The sequence below is a fragment of the Theropithecus gelada genome, unplaced genomic scaffold (genome assembly GCF_003255815.1).
Source record: "Theropithecus gelada isolate Dixy unplaced genomic scaffold, Tgel_1.0 HiC_scaffold_15883, whole genome shotgun sequence".
Classification (NCBI taxonomy): domain Eukaryota; kingdom Metazoa; phylum Chordata; class Mammalia; order Primates; family Cercopithecidae; genus Theropithecus; species Theropithecus gelada.
In genome coordinates, this window is record NW_020257640.1 from 2,769,545 (window position 1) to 2,797,216 (window position 27,672).

At 50.6% G+C, this 27,672-nt stretch overlaps 1 protein-coding gene across 3 annotated transcripts in view; it reads right to left on the reverse strand.

Moving 5' to 3' along the window:
• The window catches only part of LOC112617110 (ras-related protein Ral-B), a 53,140-nt gene extending 36,804 nt beyond the window's left edge, over positions 1-16,336 (reverse strand). The window contains exon 1 of one of the 3 annotated variants that reach the window (XM_025373827.1): positions 16,281-16,336. The gene's annotated coding sequence lies outside the window, so the exon portion shown is untranslated. Of the gene's footprint in view, positions 1-4,567; positions 4,795-16,280 lie in introns of those variants that run through there. The other 2 variants (XM_025373825.1, XM_025373826.1) reach the window with 2 other exon arrangements.
• Between the last annotated feature and the right edge of the window lie 11,336 nt (positions 16,337-27,672).

The window sequence follows — 27,672 nt, forward strand, 5'->3', positions numbered from 1 at the left end:
CATGATTAATGAAATCTTTCATTATAAATATGCACAACTCAAAGGATATTCATTATAAAAAAATCAGGATCATAAAATTTTTAGAGATGAAAGGGACTTAGAGGTCATTTAGCCAGGCTCAGGCTCAGGATTCAGAAACTCTTCTCTCTACCTGTAGGCACTTCAGGAAGATTTCATCCAGAGCTAAAAGAATAACGCCCTTCTATCCAGGTGGATAATGAAAATGTATGAGGGTCTCAAAAGAGAGCTGAAGAACTGCTAGGCAAACAAGCAGTATCCAAAGTTTTAAAATAATGGGGAAGAGTAAGAGGGTTTAGGTTCTCCAAAATTTTTCAGCTACTTTGCCAATGACTTTTATTTTTAAGAACGCACAGATAATGAATGACTAATTTTAAGCCATTCATCAAAGGAGATCACTCTGTCAATATTTTTTTACCAACTTGTTTTGGGGTAAAAGAAAAAACTTCAGACGTTCCTTTCGGTTTAGGGACCAGCAAGATCTGAATTTCTAATTGCCAAAGCTACTGCATACTTGGCTAATTCCAGCATCTGACAAAGAACCAGAAGAAAGAACACAAAAGTTTCACGTACAATATTAAAGCTTCTAGAATAGTAAAGACCCCAGCTGTGTTTCCATCTCCTAAAGTATACTTCAGTGAACATCTGCAAGAAAGATTTTCTCGATGATGTTTGGACTAAACCTTAAAAAAGTTGTGGTGGCCAGCCTCCAAGAATACTGATGAGCCCTGACCTCCCCTCTTGTAGTCCTTTCCCACATTGTACCAGGTCTGGTCTGAATGCTAGTAGAAGGGATGGTATGCCATCTCCAAGATTAGACACTGGATTAGTCTGTTCTCACGCTGCTATGAAGAAATATCCGAGACTGGGTAATTTACAAAGGAAAGGGGTTCCATTGACCCACAGTTCCACAGGGCTGGAGAGGCCTCAGAAAACTTACAACCATGGCAGAAGGCACCACTTCACAGGGCAGCAGGGGAGAGAATGAGTGCCAGCAGGGGAAATGCCAGATGCTTGTAAAACCATCAGATGATGTGACAGCTCACTATCAGGAGAAGAGTATGGGGGAAGGCCCCCATGATTCAATTACCTCCCACCGAGTCCCTCCCACAACATGAGGGGATTATGGGGATTACAATCAAGGTGAGATTTGGGTGGGGACACAGCGAAACCACAACAGACACCAATATACTGCTGCTTCCATCTTGATCATTATCATACTCATTCTCTCCCTCTCTCCCCACCCCCCTCAGATCACTTTCTCTGGGGAGAAAAGCCATGTTGTGAAAAGCCCTGTGGAGAGGCCCACAGGGTGTAGAACTGAGGCCTCCAGCCAACAGCCATGTGAGTCTGCCATTTTGGAAACAGATCCTCTGGTCCCCGTGGAGCTCCAGATGACTGCAACCTCAGGAGGGAGCCAGAAGCACCCAGTCAAGCTGTCCCCAGATTCCAGAACTTCAGAAACTGTGTGAGATCATAAATGTCTGTTGTTTTAAGCTGCTAAGTTTGGGGAAATTTGTTATGCAGCCCAGAAAACTCATTCAAAATGTGGGCAACCTACAGGCAGCCAGGCGCGCAGGACCAAACTACTAAATTTCCTTCAACTCATGCCGTATACTCAGTAAAATTACATAATTTGGAACAGTGCTATCTATAAAATGCCCACAAAGCACTGACAAAAGCAACAATGAAAACAATATATTGGCAATTATCAATTAATGATAACTTTTTCTGCATTTAGATTTCGACTAAAAAAACAACTAGCCACCACCACCACCAACAACAAAAACAAAAACAGCCAAGAGAACACTAAGGAAAATTACAAGCAGCTACTTTTTTTTAAAGTGACAAACTTGAAATTGAGACCTGGTTAGAATTTTGCAATTGCTATAGTAAGCAATACCGTCCCTCTTTGACACTCACTTCCACATCCTCTTCATCTTTCTTTCCACTGTCACCCATCCAAGGCTCATTAACCCTCTTGCCTACTGGCCCCTCTGCTTTTTGGAATATCTAAGAATATGTGTACACATAGACCAATATTTATATTCCTGGCTACCAAAAGAACTGAGGAGCTAAAGAAGACAGCCCATGGTCAAATCTCCAAAGCCATATATTTAACTGGTATGGCTTGGATCAGTGGATCTGTGCCAAATAGACAGCTGACACTCAGTAAATGTAAGTTTCTCTCCTCCTTACGTACTCCGCGGTGTGATGAGGGAAGAGTTCCTTTTCCTCTGTGCTCGGCTCTCTTTGCGCTAACATTCAGAACAACATGCATTCATTTAAAAAAACAAAACAAACAAACAAAAAAGCGTCTTGCATGTCTAGAGCAGGGGCTGGTTAGCAGTAACTAGAGCCAATGAAAAGTGGGACTCCTGTATACCACCTGCAGACAAGTTACACTGGAAAACTACAGAGTTCACCTAGATCTCTTCCCACTCTAGTTGTTATGTTGTCTCCAAATTTAGCTTTCAAGAAAGGTCTCTAATGATGTTTCTAACTTCCATAAATTACATGAGAGGGGTAAGAATTTAGTAACTAAATGCAAAGAGATATAGTAGGATTATGTGATTTGGAACAAAGGATTATCCCTGCCAGACGGGGTGGCTTACGCCTGTGATCCCCAGCATTTTGGGAGGCCAAGGTGGGAGGATGGCTTGAGCCCAGGAGTCCGAGACCAGCCTGGGCAACACGGTGAAACCCCATCTCTAAAAAATATATAAAAATTAGCGTGGCATGGTGGCGCAAGCCTGTAGTCCCAGCTACTCGGGAGGCTGAGGTGGGAGAATCACCTGAGCCTGGGAGGTCCGGGCTGCAGTGAGCGGTGATCGCACCACTCCACGCCAGCCTGGGAAATAGCGCAAGATCCCGCCTCCCAAAAAAAAAAAAGAAAGATTATCTCAATTCTCAGGCTTAAAATTTTTCATGGAATCTCAAGCCATCTTCAGCCAAGGCAAGAATTTAGAACTTTCCTACTCTCATTTTTCACCAAAATCTTTTCATATGCCATGAAAGACTTTAAATCATGTTTCTCTATCCTTATGGTCTAGGTCCCAAGTTCCCAAAAGATATCTAATAACTTACACTATTGTCCACAGACAATCCTGGGAAAATGTTCTACTCCTCGGGTAGAGGGAAATCTGGCTGAGATCTCCGAAAAGAGTGCTGTTTCCAACGGAAAGCAATGTGAATGGGCAAGGAAGGAAAGCCCCAGATATGGTCAGAATAAAGCAGGCCGGCTGACAACTAAAACCACACACCAAAAACATGTCTCCCTGGCCGCCTTCTCCCCCGTTCCCATTTCGTTTAATCCTAACAATTAGGGTAACTATCATCGCCCCTCTACAGTTGTTGACTCTGGAGCTCAGAGGCGGAAAGATCGTGCTCCACATCACAACACTGGTAAACTCTCAGAACCTGCATCAAACCTAGGTCTTCAAACTCACCCCTCCTGTTTTTCCCAATATGCAGTGCTACCTTTCATGGTCGCCCCATTTCTGAGCCTTGACCTCTTCTGAGCTTTGACATCCAACCATCTTATGGCTCTGCTTTGAACATCAGTCACTGACACCTCTGAAAGATTCACTATCCCCTCTGATACTCCGTGCCCACCATCCATCCCCAAAACTTCAGAAGAAATGAGGTTAGAAAACCAGGACAGAGCAGAAAGTGCACTGTTCTACAAGAGCTGAAGACGAGTCACAGTTAACCCAGATGAGCAATCAGCCAAGTCTCTTCCACGGCCAATTCACTCAGTCCGCCAGGCACAAGCACTTCTCTCCCGAAGACTCACCTGACAAGAACACCCACCGAAGTTCCAACGTTTCTCGTTGGAAATGAGCACGGAGAGGACACTGCTCACGCAAGCAGTGTGGACGCAACAAGCTCCGCGCCCCGCAGCCCTCCACCGAGCACGGATAACCTCACACCCCCACAGGTGGCGAAAACCGGGGCGGCGATGCCCAGTCCAGGCGCTTCCCCTTAGAAGCCCCTTCGCCGCTGGCCCCTATCAGAAAGGAACGGGGAGGAGGCTGGGGGAGAAATAACTTTATGCTCATTTGCTAGACAGGACCAAAACAAAACCAGCAAACCGAAGCCCTTCAGGAACACCGCCCAGTTCACGGCGCGTGCAAGTTCCGAGGGCAGTAAGTTTTTGCAACACTTCCCAGCCCTGACCCTGCCCAAGCTGCAGCCGGAGGACTGAGGAAGTGGACGGTCCCGGGCGGGAGGCCCGCGGCAGGAAGTGGAAGCAGAGCCATCTGCGGGATAGTGAAGGAACCGCGGCGACAAGGGAGAGGCGGAGGCCGCCCCCGCTTCCTCAGCCCCAGGCAGCCCGGGAGGCCGAGACTCCCCCAGGGAGCCCCCTGGAGCGGAGCGGGGCCGCTGCCCGGGCGTCGCCCTCCGCCGGCCTCGGGACGCGACGTGTCCTGCCGCCTCCCGGCCACAGCCCGGCACGGAGAGATCAAGACGCTGCGGGCGCGCGGCGTACCCCACTCCGCAGCCCGCGCCCCACCCCGCCCGGAGCCCGCGGGCGCCGCGCCCTTACCAGAGACCAGTCCAGCCGCCTCCGCCGTCCGCACCCGGCCAGCCGCTCTTAAACGCGCCCCGCCCCCTCCCGGGGCCGGACCCCAGCGGTCCTACGCCGATTTGTCATTGAGTAGCCCGGCTCGCTTTCCCACCCCCCGAGCGCGCCCCCGGCGTCGCCTAGGCAACCCCTCCTTTCGAGAGCGCGCCTTCGCTTCCGTTCTTGCCCTCTCGTCGGAAACCACGCCCGTCGAGGGGCTGTCAGCCAATCCGAGGCGGGTTTTCCAAGCAGCGGGCGGCCGGGGATGAGGTTTCGCCAATGAGAAGCTGCCTTAGGCAGGGGGTGCGGACCCGGCGCGCCTGCCCCGCCCCCCTCTGTTTCCTTCTTTGCCCCCGCCGACACGGAGCTCGTAACCCTGCGGCAGTGGTGTAGCTGCCCGCCGGTGCTGAGGGCGGGTGCGGGCGGGAAAGGTAGGGGCGCCAGTTGTGGGATTCAGGCCAGGGCCAGGACGAAGTAATGGAAAGCAAAAGCGAAGGACAGACCTGATCATACAGAAACAGAAGAAAATTACGAGGCGGCGAAGAGTGCTTGAGCGCGGCGATGGGGACGCCGCCAGAGGGTCCTGGGGCGGGACTCCACCTGCCGCCACCACTCGCTTCGCTGATGACATCCCATCAGCAGTAATGGAGTTACTGAGTGCATCGCGGTGACTGGACCCAGGCCGCCTACAAGGGCCAGAATCCCACCCCAGCCACAGCCTCGAGTCTGGAAATGCAGTGGTCAAGCTCCCGGCCAACAGGTTTTCTCCTGCCAAAACCCGAGAACGTGTGATTTTGTATCCAATACAGCTTCATCTCGGTGGATTTTTCCTCCCTAACCACCTCCGCCTCCACAGGTTTTGTGACCATGCGACCTCATGCGAGTCACAAGGCATCGCAACTAACAGTTTAAATGTCCGCCTCTCTTATCTCTAAGGAAGAGAGAACTATCTCTTATGCAATGTGATATCCATGGCTGCTAGCACAGTGGAATTAATTATTTCATTGTTAATCATTATAAGTTAGGATGCATGTGTACTATACTGGAGACTTTGGGCCATGATCAGATTGCTATGTATCTACCAGATCCAGTCCCTCCATCAGCATCTATATCAAAAAGCACAGAAGCTTTACCTTAGTCTTAAATGACCAGCTTAACAAAAAAAGTGCAATCAGAAGAATATCTTAGTGTTAGCCTACTATTTGAAGTATTCTGTTTTTACCATTCTCATTCACATTTAAAACTTTTATTGAGTGCTAATTGTATGACAGACACTTTGCTAGGCACCGTAAGGAGATGGGGTAGGAGGCTTCTCAAAGAGGAAGCTCCCTAGTATTTATAGCCTAGAAGAGGAATCAGACCCAAACCTTTTCTTATGGAGTAACAATTAAGTGCACAGGTTTGGAGTCTGGAACCATTGGATTAAAGGAGGGCTCTACCTTATGACTAGCAGTTACTTAATTAGGAAACTACTTCTGTGGGCTTTAGTTTCACCAACTGCCCAATAGCAGCACCTCCACGCTATCGGTATGAAGATGTACATGAAAGTCCACATAGAGCTCTCAGTAACAGTGGTAGGAACTTGGTGAGTGCCTCACGAATGTGAGCTTACACAGTGATTGCCACCAGAGGCCACGATGTACAGTCAAGTGCATGATCACCAACCTGGCACAGCCTTATCTCCCAAAACCCATCTGTATCAAGTGTGACCGCATGCAGCCTGGTGGAAAGGGCCTGCTGTGGTGGTACCCTTTGTCAAACGCAAGTATAGAGAGGAGAGCAGCTGCAGCGGCCTACCCAAGTGAAAAGGGTACTGTAGTTGAGGGAACAGGGTCAGAAATCAGGTCACAGGCCAGGATTCTCCTGTTCCCACCTGCCCCCAGCCCCCAGGACTCACAGCAGCTGCAGGAGGTTTCCCCACCTTTCCTGGGGTGCTGAAGTGCCATTCCTTTGCATTGGTAACAGGATGCACGGGGCTTTCTGAGAAATGCTGCATTCATTCTCTGCCTGCCTAGAACTCGGAGGGGTCCTACTGGGACTCCTCCAGCAGGATCATCTGTTCAGATCCCGGATATGCCAGACCCTGAGCTGTGTGGTAGAGTCAGACAGGAGTGGCAGGACCCTTTCGGTGGGACAGTATCATACAGGACACCAATAGGGGAAACGTGTCCCAACAGGAAAAGGGCACCAAGAGGCCACCAGCCTCAGCTGCCTCTAAGATGGCTCATTCCAGGTCTCAGGGGACCTCTTGTCGGCTGAGTTTTCCTGCCAGAACTCTGACTCCCAGCAGAGCCAGGGGCTTGAGCAGCAGGAATACATCCTTCTACTTATTGATTACTGTGGGAGTCTTTAGTGCTGTGTGACAAACATTTCTACTCCTCTCTTCTGAGCACTGGGAACTTCCTAACCCTGTAGTTGGGTGGAGCCATGTGACTAGCTCTAACTGATCACTTGTGAGCAGAAATGACACATAAATCATTTATAGGCTGGAGAAGTTAATTGCCAGTATAAGACCCTCCAGAGCTCTCTTGTTCTTGGTATGGCTACTGAGAATGTTAGAAAATGTGACTGCTCCATCAGTCAGGGTTTCTACAATGAGCACACAGGCCCCCTGCCAACCTGCGATGGACATTTAGAATGACTGAGAAATAAGCCCTTAACGGTTTGAAGACACTATGATGTGGGAATTGTTTGTTACTGCACATAGCTTAGCCTGCTCTGACTGATGCAAGGTGAACAACTCAGACAAAAGGACTGAGAAGAGGCCAGTAAACAGACAAGCACCCCGATAATTACAAATTACGTCATTACAAATTATTTTAGATGGGTGGTCAAAAAAGATCTCTCTTGGGAGGTGACATTTAAGCTAGGACCTCAAGGATGAGAAAAATCAATCTTGGCAAAAGTTGGGGGTGGGAGGAAGGTCAGGAGAGTATTTCAGGCAGAGGCATAAGCCTGTGCAAAGTTCTGAGGCAGAAGAAAGCTTGGTACTGCTGAGAATGGCCAGGAGGCCTGGAACCATGAACAGGGGAAAGTAAGTCACACACGGCAAGAGCCAGATGATGCAGGGGCTTCTCGCTTACATGGAGGAGTTTGAAATTGACTCCTAGTGCGGTGGAAACTGTTGAAGAGGTTTGATATGGTTTGGACATGTGTCCCCTCCAAATCTCATGTTGAAATGTAATCCCCACTGTTGGAGGCGGGGCCTGGTGGGGGTGGGTTTTGATCACGGGGGCAGATCCCTCATGAATGGCTTAGTGCTAGCCCCTTGGCAGTGAGTGAATTCTTGCTCTGAGCTCACATGAGGTCCGGTTGTTTAAGAGTGCGTGGCACCTCCCCGCCTATTCTTATCCCCGCTCTCAGTATGTGATGCACCTGCTCCCACGATGCCTTCCACCATGACTGGCAGCTTCCTGAAGCCTCCCCAGGAGCAGATGCCAGCGCTATGCCTCCTGTACAGCCTGCAGAAACATGAGCTAATTAATAATTAAGCCTCTTTTATCAATTCCCCAGTCTCAGGTATTTCTTTATAGCAACACAAAATGGACTAACACGGATGGGCGAGGTGGCTCAGGCCTGTAATCACAGCACTTTGGGAGGCCGAGGCAGGTGGATCATGAGGTCAGGAGTCCGAGACCAGCCTGGCCAACATGGTGAAACCCCATCTCTACTAAAAATATAAAAAAATTAGGCAAGCATGGTGGCGGATGCCTGTAATCCCAGCTACTCGCGAGGCTGAGACAGAGAATTGCTTGAACCCAGGAGGCAGAGGTTGCAGTGAGCCAAGATCACGCCACTGCACTCTAGCCTGGGCGACAGAGCGAGACTCCATCTCAAAAAAAAAAAAAAAGAACTAACACGAGGTTCAAGCCAGGAGGCTGACATGCTTTGATTTTGGTTTTAAAAAGATCACTCTGGGTCAGGCATGGATTATGCCTATAATCCCAGCACTTTGAGAGGCCAAGGAGGGCGAATCTCGGGGTCAGGAGTTCAAGACCAGCCTGGGCAACATGGTGAGACCCCATTTCTATAAAAAATTTAAGGCCGGGCGCGGTGGCTCAAGCCTGTAATCCCAGCACTTTGGGAGGCCGAGACGGGCGGATCACGAGGTCAGGAGATCGAGACCATCCTGGACACGGTGAAACCCCGTCTCTACTAAAAAAAATACAAAAAACTAGCCGGGCGAGGTGGTGGGCGCCTGTAGTCCCAGCTACTCAGGAGGCTGAGGCAGGAGAATGGCGTAAACCCGGGAGGCGGAGCTTGCAGTGAGCTGAGATCCGGCCACTGCACTCCAGCCTGGGCAACAGAGCGAAACTCTGTCTCAAAAAAAAAAAAAAATATATATATATATATAAATTAGGCAGACAGTGGTGCACACCTGTGGTCCCAGCTACCAGGGAGGCTGAGGTAGGAGGTTGAGTGAGTCCAGGAGGTGGAGGTTGAGCCCAGGAGGCAGAGGTTGCAATAAGCTGAGATCGTGCCACTGCACTCTAGCCTGGACAACAGAGCAAGAAGCTGTCAGAAAAAAAGAAAACAAAATTACTCCGGCTGTGGTGGGGAGATTGGGCTGTGAGGGGTGGATGTGGAACCAAGGTTAGGACCCTGTTCCGGGGGTCCACGCACAGTGGGGTCCAGAGGGCTAGAGAGGGTAATCAGCTCTCAGATCACAGATTTGGAGAGATTGCAGGAGGAAGGGAGCAAGAGAGCTGAAGACTAAACAGAACAGTCTTCCTCCAAACCCCAGAGGAACCAGAGGCAAGGTTTGAAGTTTAGATTCCCAGAGGTGCTTTGACACCAGGGACATGGGTACTCAAAAGCCAGGAAGGAAATGGGGGAGGGTTTGAATTTCCCAGAACATTAGCCAGCAGTAGAGACTTCCTTCCATGAGCTGGCAGGCGTGTATACATAGATGGTATTATTAGAAAGAGGCCCGGCAAGCTTCTGTGGGCATCCCTGTGGGCATTTGATCTTTGTTGACCGCATCAATTAGAAAAGAAAAAAGGCTGCCAATCTACAGACAGGGGAACAGCCATTCTCACCTGCTGATGGTTCTGGACAGACGCTATTCCGAGCAGCCACAGCAAGAGGAGCTCGCCCTCAGTCCTTTCTCAGCTTTCCCATCTGTGTTTCGCCACCCCTCAGTGCCCAGATGTTCTCGCCTCACTTCCTGCTGTCTGGTCCTGTTCTCAGGCACAGGTTGCACAGGCTGATTCACATGCAGGAATAAATGGCTAGTTACAGCTCCATTCCTACTCCTTCCTAGGCACTTGATGAAAACCTGAAGTTCTAGGCCGTGGGAGGTCTTCAGGGGAGGACCTCAGACCTTTAATTCACATCACTAGGATGGAGGGATCTACCCCTCGTCCAAAAAAAGCTCAGACTCCTGAGTTCTCACGCAAAGCACCAGGTAAGGACAATACGTCGCGTGGGACAATGCGTCGCATGAACCCTCATGGAGAGCCTGAGCAGTAGCCCCGAGTCTTCCTTTCCTTGCAGCCTTTTGCAGGCAGCTACCAAAAAAAGCTCTTGCCCTTTACTGATTCCCAAACATATTCAAAAGCTTGACTCTGTTTCTCAGTTTAGTCATTGCCACTATAACAGACTTACGAGGGACTTTAAAAACCACTTTTCCCTAAGCGTGGTATTGAGGGCTTCTCTTTCCCCATCACCATCTCTCAAGGCGGTCCCTACATCCCAGCCAACCAGCAGGCACTCACCAGATGTTCCTGGGAATTGCTCTCTTAGAAAGTCAGAGGCCCGGGCCGGGCGCGGTGGCTCAAGCCTGTAATCCCAGCACTTTGGGAGGCCGAGGCGGGTGGATCACGAGGTCAGAGAGATCGAGGCCATCCTGGCTAACATGGTGAAACCCCGTCTCTACTAAAAATACAAAAAAAAAACTAGCCGGGCGTGGTGGCGGGCGCCTGTAGTCCCAGCTACTCGGAGGCTGAGGCAGGAGAATGGCGTGAACCTGGGAGGCGGAGCTTGCAGTGAGCTGAGATCCAGCCACTGCACTCCAGCCTGGATGACACAGCACGAGACTCCGCCTCACAAAAAACAACCTGCACAAGAAAGTCAGAGGCCCAAGTCATTCACTAAAGAAGCAGCTTTCATCTTCCAACAGGAGCAAGTCTACTCGGGAAACACATTAGGAAAAAAACTCATGCATTTCCATTTCAATTTTAAATTATTTAATTAGCTGGGCTTATCTTTCTGCCGTCATAGTTTACACAGTTATCTCCCAGAAATGAAGTCAAATCTGTCTTGTAACTGAGACATACGCCTTCCTCACTATTGCTCATCCCAACTGCATGCCCGCTCATGTCCTCCCCCTTCCCTCTTCCCGCAGACGCATGCTCTGTGCTTCCCACAACCTGCACAGGAACAACTGCTGCAGATCTGGTACCGACCTCCAGGTAACCAGATAAAAGCCGCCACAGGGTGACAGCTGCAAAGTACTCCATTGTGAGAGAAAATGAGATTCAAGTGTCTAGATTCTGCACTGAGCTCTTTCCAAAGTGAAATATGATTTGCAGCCTACCAGGAAGCCAACCTCATCCAAGAGCATGACAGGACCCTGCTTGGCCCCCTCCCTCCCTCCCCAGCTAAGCTGTCCTCTTGATAGCATCACAAGGCTTCCCTGGATGCCGCCTCAACAACAGACGCAGCGGGGACTGCACTCAGCCACAGGCTCTTCTTCAGACTCCCCGTGACCTCTGCTGTCCTTGAAACGTCAGAGCACCCTGGAGAACCACAGCCACACCTGCAGCTCACCCATCCTACATGCTGACCGCACCCAGGCGGATCCAGGTCCTCGGCCCCTGATCTGCAGATGCACACGATGTTAGCAGCCAGTCAGCTCTGGATGGCTGGACAGACAGACAAAGAGGACATGAAGACCTGAGTTAGGAAGGGGGAGGAGGAAGGAAAGGATGTTGGTGGCAGGCTTGGCACTGTTAGACGTTCAGCTGTGCTCTCCTGGCCCCTCACAGCAATCCTCACTTCACAGAGGAGACCCCGGGTCTCAGAGAGTCAAGAGGTTACAGAAGCCTCAGGGCCCTTTAGTCACCGCTTACTGCTGGAGGCTGATTCTAGGATGGGGGGTGGGGTGCACTTCAAAGGGAAAGTGGATGCCCCTCTGTCTCCCAAGCCCATCCCCCTTCCTCCTCCAGCCCTCAGGAGGGGCAGTGCCATGGGCCACCCCAGGACTGGGACTGGCCCCTCAGCAAAGCCCCAGGCAGCCTCTGTCACCCTGTCCCACCCACAAATGCCAAACCCTACCCTTGTGAATTTTTATGAGCAGCATTTTTTAAATTGTGGCTTTGGTTATAGACAGCCCCATTCCTTTCCTGCATCCGCTCCAGAGAACAGGGCAAGGCCAAAGGGTCAGAGGTTCGAGGAATGCGGGGTGGTGTGGGGGGTAAAAGGACATAGCTGAGAAGTCCCCAGACCCTAGCTCCACCAGGAGGTAAGACTACCAAGCCATTAAAATGCACATCTCTGGGTTGGGGATCAAAGGGTGATTCCCCATTTTCCATTGGGGATGTCCAGTGATATGATTTGGCTCTGCGTCCCCACCCAAATCTCACGTGGAATTGCAATCTCCAATTTGGGGTTGGAATCTGGTAGGAGGTGATTGAATCATGGGCGCGGATTTCCCCCTTGCTGTTCTCATGATAGTGAGTTCTCACAAGATCTGGTTGTTTGCAAGTGTGTGGCTCTTCCCCCTTTTCTCTCTCTCTCCTCTTGCCATGTGAAGATGTGCCTGCTTCCCCTTCACCTCCTGCCATGATTGTAAGTTTTCCGAGGCCTCCCCAGCCATAGTTCCTGTACAGCCTGTGGAACTGCGAGTCAATTAAACCTCTTTTCTTCATAAATTACCCAGTCTTGGGTAGTTCTTTATAGCAGTGTGAGAACAGACTAATACAAACAATGTCTGTGGCAGGCCCTGTTCCTGTCTAGGGTCAGCAGGTCCTGGAACACCCAGAGCATCATCTGCTACCCCTTCTCTAGTGGACACAACCCTAAGACTAGAGTTGCCACATGAAAGACCAACGCAATACAGGGGCCATACTTATATGAAGAATGAAATCTGAAATTATATCTAAAATTCAAATTTAACTGGGCATGTTGTATTTTTATTTGCAAAATCTGACAACCCTACCCAGGCCCAGGAATCTCCAGGTGGGCAAATCTCAGGGGCCCACACCCACCAACAGCGTCAAATTCCCCGGCTGCTGAGAGGGGAGGCCAGAGTGGCAGGCCCAAGAAACAGCTCTCAGACAGAGGGACTCCCTTCCCAGGTACGAGAAGTCCCCCAGTGAGGACAGCTGGGGACTCCAATGAGGCAGTGTGTGGCAGCTCTCCTGCACCAGGAGGATGGAAGGAGGTGCTCCCCAGGCCCTGCTCCTCCCCATGGCTCCAGAGGCATGTGCCCTTCTCCTGAGGAATCCCACACAGCCTGTTCCCACCCAGCAGAGTCCTGGTAAGGGCTGGGGCAAGAGTGGTGGCCCAGACATAGCCTCTGGACTTCTCCCACTTCCTCCTCTTAGAAGCCTTCTTGATGACTCAGGCCTCCCTCATCTGTCCACACATTTTCACAACCAATTACATGGCCCTTTCCTCTTCTGTTGTTTTGAGTGCATGAGGGCTCCCAGCTGAAATCAGAAGCCCTGGCAGACGGAGTGCCAATGTTATAACCCAGCACAATGCACCGAATCAGTGCTCACCTAAGACATAAAGACCAGTGAAAGCCTTGGGCGAAAAAAGTCATGCCTCTGAGCCACTGTTTCTGCGTCAGAACGAAGGGAGCTCTCTCACAGAGGTTGATGGGAAGATTACATAATACAATGCCAAGGGCTCCATGCCAATTTGGCCCCTGAGAGCCAGTTAGTCCATGTCCATTTTCTTTATTGTTTTATTTACTTTTTAAAAAAACAGATGGGGTCTTGCTGTGTTGCCCAGGCTAGTCTCAAACTCATGGCCTCAAGTGATCCTCCCACCTCGGCCTCCCAAAGTGCTGGGATTACAGGCATGAGCCACTACACCAGGCCACTTTATTTTTTGTTTTGTTTTAATTTTAAAATTATTATTATTATTATTTGAGACAGAGTCTTGCTCTGTTGCCCAGGCTGGAGTGCAGTGGTGTGATCTTGGCTCACTGCAAGCTCTGTCTCCTGCATGCACGCCATTCTCCCACCTCAGCCTCCTAAGTAGCAGGGACAACCGGTGCCCACCACCACGCCCGGCTAATTTTGTTTTTGTATTTTTAGTAGAGACAGGGTTTTACCATGTTAGCCAGGATGGTCTCGATCTCCTGACCTTGTGATCCGCCCACCTCAGCATCCCAAAGTGCTGGGATTACAGGTGTGAGCCACCGTGCCCGGCCTAAAATTATTTTTAATTGTGGTAAAATATATATGACATAAAAGTCACCATCTTAGCTGTTAAGTGTATAGTTCAGTGGTATGAAGAAAATTCCCAGTGTCATGCAGCCATCATCACCATCCACCCCAGAACTCTAAACTCTACACCCATTAAACACTCAATCCCCTTCCCTCCTGTGCCCCCAGCCCCTGGCAACCACCAATTGACTTTCTGTCTCTGTGAATTTAACTACTCCAGGTACCGGGTAACAGTGGAATCATACAGTATTTGTCCTTTCATGACTGGCTTATTCCACTTAGCATAATGTCCTCAAGGTTCACCTATGTCATGGCCTGTCCTTCCTTCCTTGTTGAAGCTTGAGGAATCATTCCATCGCGTGTGTCATACTCTGTTTATCCACTCACCTGCCCATGGACACGGGTCGCTTCCATCTCTGGCCTATCGTGAGAATGTTGCTGTGAATGTGGGTTTGCAAATATCTCTGAGACCTTGCTTTCAATTCTGTCGGGTATACACTCAGAAGTGGAACTGCCAGATCTTATGTTAATTCTGCTTCATTTTTTGAGGAACCATCATACTGTTTTCCATAGCAACTGCACCATTACACATTCCCACCCGCAGTGCACAAAGGTTCCAATTTCTCCATGTCCTCCAACAGTTGCTCTTCTCTGCTTTTTTTTTTTTTTTCAGATGGAGTTTCGCTCTTGTTGCCCAGGCCAGAGTACAATGGCACGATCTCAGCTCACTGCAACCTCCGCCTCCTGGGTTCAAGTGATTCTTCTGCCTCAGACTCCCAAGTAGCTGGCATTACAGGTGCATACCACCAAGCCCAGCTAATTTTTATATTTTTAGTAGCAGCGGGGTTTTGCTATGTTGGCCAGGCTGGTCTCAAACTCTTGACATCAGGTGATCCACCCACCTTGGCCTCCCAAAGTGCTGAGATTACAAGCATGAGCCACCGTGCCTGGTCCTCTCTGCTCTTTTAATAGCAGCCATCCTAAGGGTGTGAGGGGGCTGTTTCCTTCCTCTTTGGATCCACACACCTTCGAGCCCCGCTCATAGCAGGCACTCCATGGATGTTCACCCTGTGAACTAGATTCTCTCCTGAGCTTTCTCCCCTGGTCTTCTGGCTCTTAGGAGGCAAACAGGCTGTTTCTCTTCCTGCAGGGGACCTTGGGCCTTGTGGCACTTGGGGATTATTTACAGCCAGGGCCACTCCTGTTCTCCCCTTGCACAGGCTCAAGGATGAGCCCTTCTGGGGGAGTGGGAGGCAGGAGGCCAGACACATGTTGCATGATTCTCACCACCGGGCAGTCTCAGCCTTGTGGCTTTCTGCTGGTGCATCCAAGTTAACCTGCCCATCAGCTCCCACAGGACTAAGGACAAACGCACACCCCGTGACAGTGGATCTGGGGTCCTTGTGACTGCTGCCTCCTTTCCAGCTGTAGGCACCGACTTTGCTCCTGTTCCCAGTTCCTAGCAATAGGCTTCCTGCCCCCCCAAACCTAGCTCTCTCTGTCCACCCAAAGGCTGAGTGGGTGGCAGCCTGAAATCCCACCAGATGCTGTCTCCCGAAGTCCCCACACACTCACCCAGGTGCCCAGAAGCCAACCTCACACTGACTCAGCAGCACATGCAGGAGAAGGCATGACAGGGAAGACACCCAGGAGGTCATGGAAACAGTAAGCTCTGATGGAGGGAAGGCCTGGAATGATCTAGAACAAGACTGGGGATAGTAGGTCTGTGTAGGCCTGCCATTCTTCCCATCCAGGGGGACGCTTCAACATGACTTTGGTGCCACAGAGACCTGGATTCAAATAGCAGCTCCTGCCAGGTACAGTGGCTCACACCTGTGATCCCAGCAATTTGGGAGGCCAAGGCAGGGGGATCCTTGAGCCCAGGAGTTGGAGACCAGCCAGCCTGAGCAACATGGTGAAACCCTGTCTCTACAAAATACAAAAAAAAAAAAAAAGCCAGATGTGGTGGCATGCACCTGTAGTCCCAGCTACTCAGGAGACTGAGGTGGGAGGACCACTTGAATCTGGAAGGTGGAGGTTGCAGTGCACCAAGATCATGCCATTGCACTCCAGCCTGGATGACAGAAGGAGACCCTGTCTCCTTAAAAAAAAAAAAACACACACACAAAACAAAATAGGGGAAAAATAGCAGCTCCATGAGTACATGCTGTGTGACCCCAGGCAAGTCTGTTTACCTCTCTGAACTTCATTTGGCAAATGAGGATAACAACAGGAAAGTCACAAGGTCACTGTGGGGCTTCGAAGGGAAATCCACACGGAGGGAGGGCACCCACCTGACTGCTGCTGTTTCGTGCAGAGACCTCCTCCTGCCACCCGCTCTCCCGCTGCTGAAATCCCACACACAGACCCGGGGTTGGAGGGGAAAAACGATATGAAAGGATAACGGCCTTCCTTTTTCCGACATGAGGCGGCTTGTTCTTAAGGGAAAAACAGCCCCCTCTGCAGCACCACCTCCACTGCATCCTCTCTTTGTGTTTGGGCTTCTGGGGGAACAACAGGTCCCACGGTGGTGGTTTCCTTCCAGGATCCCCCTCCCTCCAGAAATTCCCCAATGGCTGCCAAGCTCAGTGGTAAGAAAAATGAGCAATTTCCAGATCAAGGCCAGCACATTTCAGAGGCATGGAGTGGAGGCCACGCCCCTCCTGACTGCCCCATGCCCCGCAAACAGTCGTAGGTCACCTGGGCCCACACTCCCAGTCTCACTTATCTCTCAGAATGCACGGAGGAGGACACAGTGAGACTGCAGCAGAAGGCCTTGCGGAGGGGAAGGTGGAGAGGGTCATCTCCCCGACCCTTGTCGCTCTGCCCCTGCCCCACATCCTGGGCAATTAGACTACTGCGGTGGGGGAGGGGCATCCAAGGCGGAGGCAGGTACTGGCCACCCGCGATACACCTGGGACTTGGAGACAGCGACCCTGGCGTTCAATAAGCATCCATTTAACGGTTGCCCAGGCATGGTGCTGGGAATCAGGGCACAACAGGGGCCAAAACAGACCCTCACGGGGTGCCTGGAGGAGTGGGGGCATCCAGAGAAACACGTGGAGCCCGTGGCTGCCTTTGCCGCCCTCCTCCTCCCTGCCCTCCTCCCTGGCCCCGCGTGGCTGGTGTTCAAAGCCCCTGTGCGCTCTGCTCACTTGAAACCGACTCAGCTGAGGGGCTGTGCAAATAGCAGAGGCTGAACAGAGGAGCGAAGTCCCTGAGGGAGAAACCGCCCCAGGAAAGGCAAGCCAGGTGTCAGGGTGGGGAGCTTGGTTACCACCGTGGGTGCAAGGAGATGGAGACTGAGCAGGGCCCGGACATGGGCGGCCTTCAGGAAGGGCCGTCACCCTCCCTGCCCGGACAAGTTCAAGGGCAGCACCAAACAGCAAACTCGCATTTTCCACCTTTTATCCCAGGAAGGGTGCTGTGATGCTGCGGTGGGGAGGGGCAGGGGACCTGGGACCGGGATCTCTGACTAAGCCTGAGTCAGGCCTGCCTTCCACTGGTCCCCACCCACCCTTGCAGGCCACTGAGCCACCTCTCCTGGCTCAGCCTCTCCCACTTGTTGCCCCCACCCTCAACTCCTTCAGTGACTTCCTCACCTCTTCATAAAGTCCAGGCTCCCGTCTTCTCTCCCACTGCCGCCAACAGTGCCCAGCACCCAGCCTCTCCCACCACCCGGCTCCCATCCTCCCAGCCTGTCCTCCTCCTGTCCCACTGCCTCACCATACTCCTGCTCCTCAGGTGCTCCCGACGTCCTCTAACTGTCCTTCAAACCCAGCCCAGTAGCAGGTCCTCTCAAAGGCTTCCTGCCATCCCTTCCCTTCCCTGGGTAGGTATGGAACCCCTTGCCCAGGCCTCCTCCACCCCAGCCCTGCTCCCTCCCGAGAGGCCAGGGGCTGCATCTCACATCTGTATTTTTGTACCTGGCGTAGAGCAGGAAAGGAATGAGGATTTCACTGAGCACCTACTGTGTGCTGGCCACTGTTATGAAGGTCATCACAGGGAATGTTCACAACAAACCATGACATGGTATTGTCTCATTTTTACAGGTAAGGAAACTGAAGCCTCAGGGGAAGAGAACTTCAGAACTTCAGAGCTAAGAGTCTTCTTTGACTAAAGTAGGCCCCCGATGTTTCTTGGGAGAGGTGGAGCTTGAGTGGGCTTAAAAAACAATGAGGATTCTGAAAAACACAAAAGAGGGAGAGACAGAGAGAACTAGAGCATTCCAGGCAGCAGGGACTGAGATAAAGGAAGGCCGGGAGGCAGGAAAGCCCGGGAAGTGACTGGCAAGACTAGGCGGTTTAGTAGAGAGTCCGAGCTATACTTACACAAATTACTGGGCGCGGTGACTCACACCTGTAATCCCAGCACTTTGGGAGGCCAAGGTGGGAGGATTGCTTGAGCCCAGAAGTTTGAGACCAGTTTGGAAAATATAAAGAGATCCTATCTCTATTTTAAAAAAGAAAAGAAAGAAAAAAAAGAGAAGGGGAGGGGAGGGGAGAGGAGGGGACAGGAGGGGCAGCAGAGAGCCTAGAATGGCAGGAGGAACACCAAGCCTGCCACGGACATGGGACATTCTGAGCAGGCTAGGCAGTGTTCCAGGGACGGAAAGCGCTTGCGGACAACTTCCCTGTCAAAACCCTTCCCAGGAACTTGAGGGGCCAGCGTGAGAGACCCTGTGACCTCAGGCTCCAGAGATAGCTCAGCAAGGTGATCCCCACCATGGCCACTGGTCAATGACTCACTTCTCCTCCCAGGCGCCCTCCCAGGGCTGGGCGCTCCTTCACACGGCCTCCCTTAGCCCTTGCTCTGGTCTCTCTGCAGCTGGGGTCAGTGTTCCCAATGAAGTCAGTGTGTGGAGCACACATGCTTCGTACCCATGTTCATGCCCGTGTGTGTGTGCACATGTATGTGGGGCCTGTGTTTCTCTTTCTCTGAGACCCACTCGAGATCTGCATGCAGCCTGGGCCCCCTCCCGGACTGCTGCAGCCAGATGCACCCGGAGCCCCAGCCGTCAGCCCGGGGAGACGTGCCCCTGCCGAATTCAGAGAACGATGCAGAAGGATTCGGGAAATGAAGACCATTCATGAGCCCAGTGACTGATGAAGAGCACCTCCCTCACATCCGCTGCCAAACTAACCCGGAGAAGAGACAGACGAAGACCCTAGATGATTACGATTTGGGAACACTTCCAACTCCAGCTCACTGCACTTGTTCCAAAATGATCAGAGGGGAGATTTGACACATGCTCTGGTCTCACTGGCTCCCATCACCATTGCCTCTGCCCCTCACGGCTCTGCCAGGTGCCTGGCTCTGACTCTTGCTGACACTTCAGGCCCCTCTCCCTTAGAACTGACTGCCATAGGGCTAGTTGCTTATTCTTCAAGTAAAGGGGGCCTGGAGGACTATGGAGGAGGCAGAGCTGCCTGGAGAGCCCCTTGACCCAAGACACTCCCCCCTGCCCCCACCCCACTGCACTTGGGAAGAAAGTCAGGGCTGCAGGATGGAGGCACTGCAGGGGCCCTTCCTACTTGGTGGCAGCTGCAGCCACGCATGCCCCAGCCACAGCACACAGCACACATCTTCTGTCTCACAGTGATTGAAGATTTTACGAAACCACCGGTCAGACAGATGTCCCCTGAAGCCCTACATTAATTGATTTTTGGATTCTGCAACCCAAGCTCAAGCTCTGAGCTCACTGCTGAGCTCAAAACTCCTGGGTGTCCCACAAGGTCTTAGATGTGGAGTCCATGATGCTGGAGCCAAAGTTGTCAGACACCTGGGCTGCACCTGCCTGTGCAACGAGCCTGGGAAAGCAGCTCTGGGATTGCACCCTCAGTGCCAGGGCTGGGGAGCCTCTGAGCTCAGGAAGGCCTTCGGGGACAGGCGCTCGGCCAGCTGCCTGGGTAGGCCACTAATGAGCGGATGTGTTCCAGGCTGTCTGCCCAAGGGGCAGCTGCACCTGGGCTGGAGAGCCGAGACTCCCTGGGGTTCCGCAGCCTCCGTCCTCCTCAGCCTGGCCCGACAGCCCCTCGTCCTGTTAGAGGAGGGCACAGCTGCCTGCCGACCCTCCTTCCCTCATCTCTGCCTCTCTCATCTTCCTTGAGGAAGATTCCATCAGAGGTTTAAGTTACATATTCCTACACCATGCCTGGAATATAGTAGGTACTCAATAAATCCAACGTTTCCTGAGTTAGTGGTGAGGAAAAGCTGGACTCAGGATCAGGCTGCCTGTGAAGCCTGGCCTGTAGCCTACCAGCTGTCCCAGCCTCAGGGTCCCCACACCCAGACGTGCACGCAGTAACAGAGCACTTCTTGCCTGCAACAGTGCTTGGTTCATAGCGCATGCCAGTTAAGTGATCCATATTATTATTTCATCTTAAGAGAGGAATCCAGCTGTGTCCAAATGAGGGGTTGGGACAAAATAAAAGCTAGAATCCAGTCTTGCAGGTGGGGACATGGCATCTGGGTCTCCACCCTGACCCCTGCTGCCCACCCTCTCACATGTTATCTAGAGACGGCACTCGTTGCGGAATGCTGCAGGAGGTGCTCCACTGGCACAAAGTGGGTGGGCTCTTAGCACAGACCCAAACAGTAAGTGACTTTTCACACTCCCATCTCCAAAGCTACATGCAAAACATTGATCGTGACAGGGGTTAGAACACAACTTCCAGAAGACCTTTTTTTTTTTTTTTTTAATTATTATACTTCAAGTTCTGGGATGCATGTGCAGAACGCGCAGGTTTGTTACCCAGCTATACACGTGTCATGGTGGTTTGCTGCACCCATCAACCCGTCATCTACATTAGGTATTTCTCCTAATGCTATCCCTCCCCTAACCCCCCAACCCCTGACAGGCCCCAGTGTGTGATGTTTCCCTCCCTGTGTCCATGGTTCTTACCGTTCATCTCCCACTTATGAGTGAGAACATGCGGTGTGTGCTTTTCTGTTCCTGTGTTAGTTTGCTGAGAATGATGGTTTCCAGTTTCATCCATGTCCCTGCAAAAGACATGAGCTCATCCTTTTTTATGGCTGCATAGTATTCCATGGGGTATATGTGCCACATTTTATTTATCCAGTCTATCACTGACGGGCATTTGGGTTGGTTCCCAGTCTTTGCTATTGTGAACAGTGCTGCAATAAACACACGTGTGCATGTGTCTTTATAGTAGAATAATTTATAATCTTTTTGGTACATAGGATGGGAATGCTAGGTCAAATGGTATTTCTGGTTCTAGATCCTTGAGGAATTGCCACACCGTCTTCCACAATGGTTAAACTAATTTACACTCCCACCAACAGTGTAAAAGCATTTCTATTTTTCCACATCCTCTCCAGCATCTGCTGTTTCCTGACTTTTTAGTGCTCACCATTCTAACTAGCATGAGATGGTATCTCATTGTGGTTTTGATTTGCATTTCTCTAATGACCAGTGAAGATGAGCTTTTTTTCATATTTGTTGACTGCACAAATGTCTTCTTTTGAGAAGTGTCCATTCATATACTTTGCCCATTTTTTGAGTGGGGTTGCTTTTTTCACGTCAACTTGTTGAAGTTGCTTATAGATTCTGGATATTAGCCCTTTGTCAGATGGATAGATTGCAAAAATTTTCTCCCATTCTATAGGTTGCCTGTTCACTCTGATGATAGTTTATTCTGCTGTGCAGAAGCTCTTTAGTTTAATTAGATCCCATTTGTCAATTTTGGCTTTTGTGGCCACTGCTTTTGGTGATTTAGTCATGAAGTCTTTACCCATGCCTATGTCCTGAATGGTATTGCCTAGGGCATCTTTCTAATCCAAGAAAGAAAGGGGGCAGATCAGATGCCGAAGCATTGCCAGGGTTCACGGGGAGTCTGCAGAACCAGTGGGTAAAGATCAAAGACAGCCAAACTGCTGTAATAGCACCTCTCTCTCAACAGGAGGGCACCCCACCCTGGGCATCAGCAATCCTGCACACGGAGAGTCCCAGAGCAGCCTGCCTCCACCGGAGCGCAGGGATGGGGCAGAATGAATGTCCACCCAGGCCGGTGCTCTATCAAATGTCTGCTTAGAAGTTCTTTTTAAATAATTATTTTCTAAATATCCTGGTTTGTTCAAGCTGCCATAACAAAGTATCACACTCTGGTAGCTTAAACAGCAAACATTTATTCATCAACAGTTCTGGCGGCTGGAAGTCCTCTTAAGATAAAATAATAATATGGATCATTTAACTGGCATGCACTGTGAACCAAGCACTGTTGCAGGCAAGAAGTGCTCTGTTACTGCGTGCACGTCTGGGTGTGAGGACCCTGAGGCTGGGACAGCTGGCAAACTACAGGCCAGGCTTCACAGACAGCCTGATCCTGAGTCCAGCTTTTCCTCACCACTAACTCAGGAAACGTTGGATTTATTGAGTACCTACTATATTCCAGGCGTGGTGTAGGAATATGTAACTAAAACCTCTGATGGAATCTTCCTCAAGGAAGATGAGAGAGGCAGAGATGGGGAAGGAGGGGCGGCAGGCAGCTGTGCCCTCCTCTAACAGGACGAGGCGCCTGGGCCAGGCACTTGACCTTTCTGAGCCTCAGTCTCCCCTGTAAATAGAGCAAATCTCTCCCCCAGCCCCCAAGGGGACATCATGCTAAACAGATGGTTGTGCTTCTCACCATCTTCATTGCCATTGCTATTCTGTTTAACACTGAAAACAATTTTTTGAAGCCCCTTTCAGACCAAAAAGAGAAAATTGGGCCCTCTATTTACTTCTAAATGTGTTCCCGTTTTTTTGTTAATTAAAAGAAAAAACAACCTCCAACACCTCCATCCCGACCATATTGTTCCTGAAGTTCCCTTTTTCTGATTTATCTGTTGTCATGGCACCAATAGTTGTAAACCACTTCCATTCTTACTGAGGTTTTGTTTCGTTTTGTTTTTTTGTTTGTTTGTTTTACGGAGTTTCGCTCTTGTTGCTCATGCTGGAGTGCAATGGCGCAATCTTGGCTCACTGCAACCTTTGCCTCCCAGGTTCAAGTGATTCTCCGGCCTCAGCCTCCCAAGTAGCAGGCATTACAGGCGTGTGCCACCACGCCCAACTAATTTTTGTATTTTTAGTAGAGACGGGGTTTCACTATATTAGCCAGGCTGGTCTCGAACCCCTGACCTCAGGTGATCCACCCACCTTGGTCTCCCAAAGTGCTGGGATTACAGACATGAGCCACTGTGCCAGGCTCTTACTGAGGTTTTTAAAGCACCCACTTAGAAACAATCAGGGAGGCCAGGCGCAGTGGCTCACGCCTGTAATCCCAGCACTTTGGGAGGCCAAGACGGGTGGATCACGAGGTCGGGAGATTGAGACCATCCTGGCCAACACAGTGAAACCCCATCTCTACTAAAAATAAAAAAATTTAAAAAAAAAAAAAAATTAGCTGGGCGTAGTGGCAGGTGCCTGCAGTCCCAGTCCTCAGGGTAGAGCCTGAGGCGGGAGAATGGCGTGAACTCGGGAGGCGGAGCTTGCAGTGAGCCGAGATTGCGCCACTGCACTCCAGCCTGGGCGACAGAGCGAGACTCTGTCTCAAAAAAAAAAAAAAAAAAAAGAGGCCGGGCGCCGTGGCTCAAGCCTGTAATCCCAGCACTTTGGGAGGCCGAGACAGGTGGATCATGAAGTCAGGAGATCGAGACCATCCTGGCGAACACAGTGAAACCCCGTCTCTACTAAAACTACAAAAAACTAGCCGGGCGAGGTGACGGGCGCCTCTAGCCCCAGCTACTCGGGAGGCTGAGGCAGGAGAATGGCGTAAACCCGGGAGGCGGAGCTTGCAGTGAGCTGAGATCCGGCCACTGCACTCCAGCCTGGGCGACAGAGCGAGACTCCGTCTCAAAAAAAAAAAAAAAAGGAAAGAAACAATCAGGGAGAACCTCTTTCCCTCACTCCCCTGCTCTGTTAAGAGCACTCAGAGCTCAAGAGATGAGCTGTCTTCACGGGGAAAATCTAGTAACGCTGGATCTGCAATAGGAATGCACTATGTGAACAGCAATTCACCACCCCAAATACCCGCCAGATAAAACTGGGAAAGTTATGGCTGTTTGGGGCAATCTGGAAAGAACCTCAATGACAGTAAATAATTTTTATGTTCTTACGACAGCAGGAACTCTGAGGAGTTTCATTTTCTTTCTTAGGTGGAAAGCAGCCACGTGAGCAGGGATTGCTTGTCAAGGTTTCAACCCTGTCACGGATCTCCAGCCTCGGAGGCGCATTTTCAGTTTCGATTCAGCTGATGGGTGGGGAGAAAGTACCCCAAGTCTTGGAAGTTAGCTGTTTCCCCTCCTCACAGACAACCTCCAGAGCAGGGCAGCAAGCAGCTGCTAGAGATTGATTTCTCCACTCAGTTGTCTCCGCTTGCGGCTTCCTCCCACCAGTGAGGAGTAAGAGAACCCCCCTATCTCTGATGAAAAGTGGGGGATGAACACTGAACCAGACCCACGCTGCTCAGCACATTTGATGGGACCAGAAACACGAACTGCAAAGGCTCAGAAAGCTTTTCAGGGACCATCTGGCTGTGTGGGTGCAAAGACCAGGCTGTACTTGGAATCACCTGGGAAGACTTACAAAAATGGGTTGTGAGCCTCACCCCCAAAGATTCTGACTTGGTGAGTCTGGGGTGAGGCCCAAGAATCTGCCTGTGTATAGCCAGCAGTGCTGCACTTGGACCTGCATCTGGGGACCTCTGGGCCACCCTGAGTCCCTTAATTTATGAAGCAGAACCAGTCCCAGGGTGGAGAATGAATGTCTGTCACCTGGTTACATAATTTCAGGTGTCCTTAGTTTTGCTCAGCTGACTCAAGCACAGATCTCCCTCAGCATTCTCCTCTATAGCAGCACAGGGTGGGGCATGGGAGGCGAGTACGTGCCCATGCGGGCATCTACTGAGTGTGCCAGGCCTCTAACTCTATTACTTCACCTCTATACTGTGAAGTAGATATTATCCCCATTTTACAGATGAGAAAAACTAGACTCAGAGAGGCTGAGCCATTGGTCAAGGACACACAGCTGCTGAAATGACGAGGCCAAGTTTGAACCCAGGTGGTCCCTTCTTTGGCCCATGCTTGACTACACCAGGGCACCCTCTCAGCAGTGGTCTCCTCCGGGTTCTGTTGCAGCCAAGAGCACAGGCTTCTCCCCAATCGCTGCCTTATAGCTTATTTCCAATGTTTTGTTTTTTTTTGTTTTTTTTTGTTTTTTTTTTGAGGCGGAGTCTCGCTCTGTCACCCAGGCTGGAGTGCAGTGGCCAGATCTCGGCTCACTGCAAGCTCCGCCTCCCGGGTTCACGCCATTCTCCTGCCTCAGCCTCCCGAGTAGCTGGGACTACAGGCGCCCGCCACCTCGCCCGGCTAGTTTTTTGTAATTTTTAGTAGAGACGGGGTTTCACCGTGTTAGCCAGGATGGTCTCGATCTCCTGACCTCGTGATCCGCCCGTCTCGGCCTCCCAAAGTGCTGGGATTACAGGCTTGAGCCACCGCGCCCGGCCTTCCAATGTTTTTTTAATTATTATTTATTTTATTTAATTTTTTTTCTGGTTTTTAGTTGACTTTTCATCATATTCAGCCCAGTGACCTCTGGTCCTCTCCTTGTCTCTTTCAGGGTTATTCAGTGTCTCATGTTTGCGTACCTTAACTGCACAGAAGAGTGCTCAGTCCTTGGGAACAACGGCCACAGGGCATTGCTTCCTTCCCCAGGGCTTGGTACCCACCAGGCGCTAGCAGACAGGCAGTCTGGTCATAGCAGCTGAGTGATGAGTGAACCGCTTGGAGGCTGTGCATGTTGCCCAGACTCTTTTAGGTCTATCTCCCCTAAACACATCTGTGAAAACACACAAAGCAACACCCTGAGGCAGCAACAGCTCCAGTCCGGGAGTCTGAGGAGCAGAGAGAAACCGAGGGGGCCACAGGAGTCCAGTGGGCAGTGAGGTAAGGCCAGGGAGATGGACCACGGCCGGTCAGCCAGGGTCTTGAAGGGCACGGTAAAGCGTATGGATTCTGTCCTGAGAAATGAGAAGTCAGCTTTGACAGGGGAGGGCCATGCTCCTGTGGTCCCCGGGTCACCAGGCTGTGCTGTCTCCTGTACTGCTAGATGCTCCTTCAAGTCAGGAGCCTCACACTGTTCATGGGGTAAGTCCCGGGCCTGACTCTCGGTGGCGTGCAGAGGGATTGATTGATTGATTGATTGATTGATTGATTGATTTTTGCTGCTTTGCACCCAGGCAATGGAAGAAGGAAAGGCAACCCAGAGTGAAATTGGGATTACAATTTTACAAATGTCTGTTTCTGACGCAAGCAGCACATCATTTGTCCACATCACAATCTCTTGGAATGTATGACAAAGCCAGGTGACGGCCAGGCTGGGAATGACCTTTGTCCAAGAAGATAATGTTTTGCTGAGTAAATTAAGAGCGCAAATGAGACTGGAGAAAACACTTAAATTGTACCTGAAAACTTCTGAAAATATTTTAGTACTGTCCACTTAAGTACAACTGACACCTGGATTGCCTAATTCCATAATTCAGGAAGCTTCCCACTCATGCCACAAAAATTAGTTTGAATTAATTACATTTAATTATATTTGAATGCCTCCAGTTAAATGATCCCAATGCTTATTGTGTTGTTCATAACATTTGCAGGCTGTGATCTGGCCTGGAAAACCCCTACCTCTGCATGTGCACACTCACAAACATGTCAACACTGGCCCTGTTTTTAGTTGACTTTTAATATTATACAGCCCTATACTTCAGTCTACCTTTGATTTCAGCCTCTTTAATTCTTCAACCCTGTGGAGTTTGCTAACTAAGCTCTGCCAGCTGCTATCAATAGAGGCAGATTCACACACCAACTCGGTGGGGGCACTGACTCCATTTCCTCAAAGATAACACAGAAAACAGAGTAAAAGACCAGGCACAGTGGCTCATGCCTGTAATCCCAGCACTTTGGGAGGCCGAGGCCAGCAGATCACCTGAGGTCAGGAGTTCGAGAGCAACCTGGAAAAGATGGTAAAACCCCATCTCTACTAAAAATACAAAAATTAGCTGGGCATAGTGGTGCACCAGTACCACCCAGCTACTCAGAAGGCTGAGGCAGGAGAATTGCTTGAACTCGGAAGTGGAGGTTGCAGTAAGCCGAGATCGGGCCACTGCACTCCAGCCTGGGTGACAGAGCGACTCCATCTCAAAAAACAGGAAAAAAAAAATCAACCTCTAAAGACACACTAGGCTTTATGTGTCAAGGGTCTTTAGAATGAAGTTGTCCCGCCTTATCGGTAGGGGATATGTCCCAAGACCCCAAAGCCGCAGATAGTACCAAACCCCTATATACACTATGTATTTCCCTGTGCATACACGCCTATGATAGAGTTTAATTTGTAAATTAGGCACAGTACTCTTGTGCTTTGGAGCCATTATTAAGTCAAACAAGGGTGACCTGAACAGAAGCACCGTGATCTGACGACAGCTGATGTGACCGCCCAGGGAGCACGCCCGGTGTGGACAGAGGGGTCGCGTCCCAGGCTAGATGGAGCAACATTTTGTCATGCTACTCAGAACAGAGTGCCATTTAAAGTTTAGGAGTTATTTCTGGAACTTTGCATTTGATATTTTCAAACCTCAGTGTACTGCAGGTAAATGAAAACTTGGAGAGATAAACCTCAGATAAGGGGGGAAC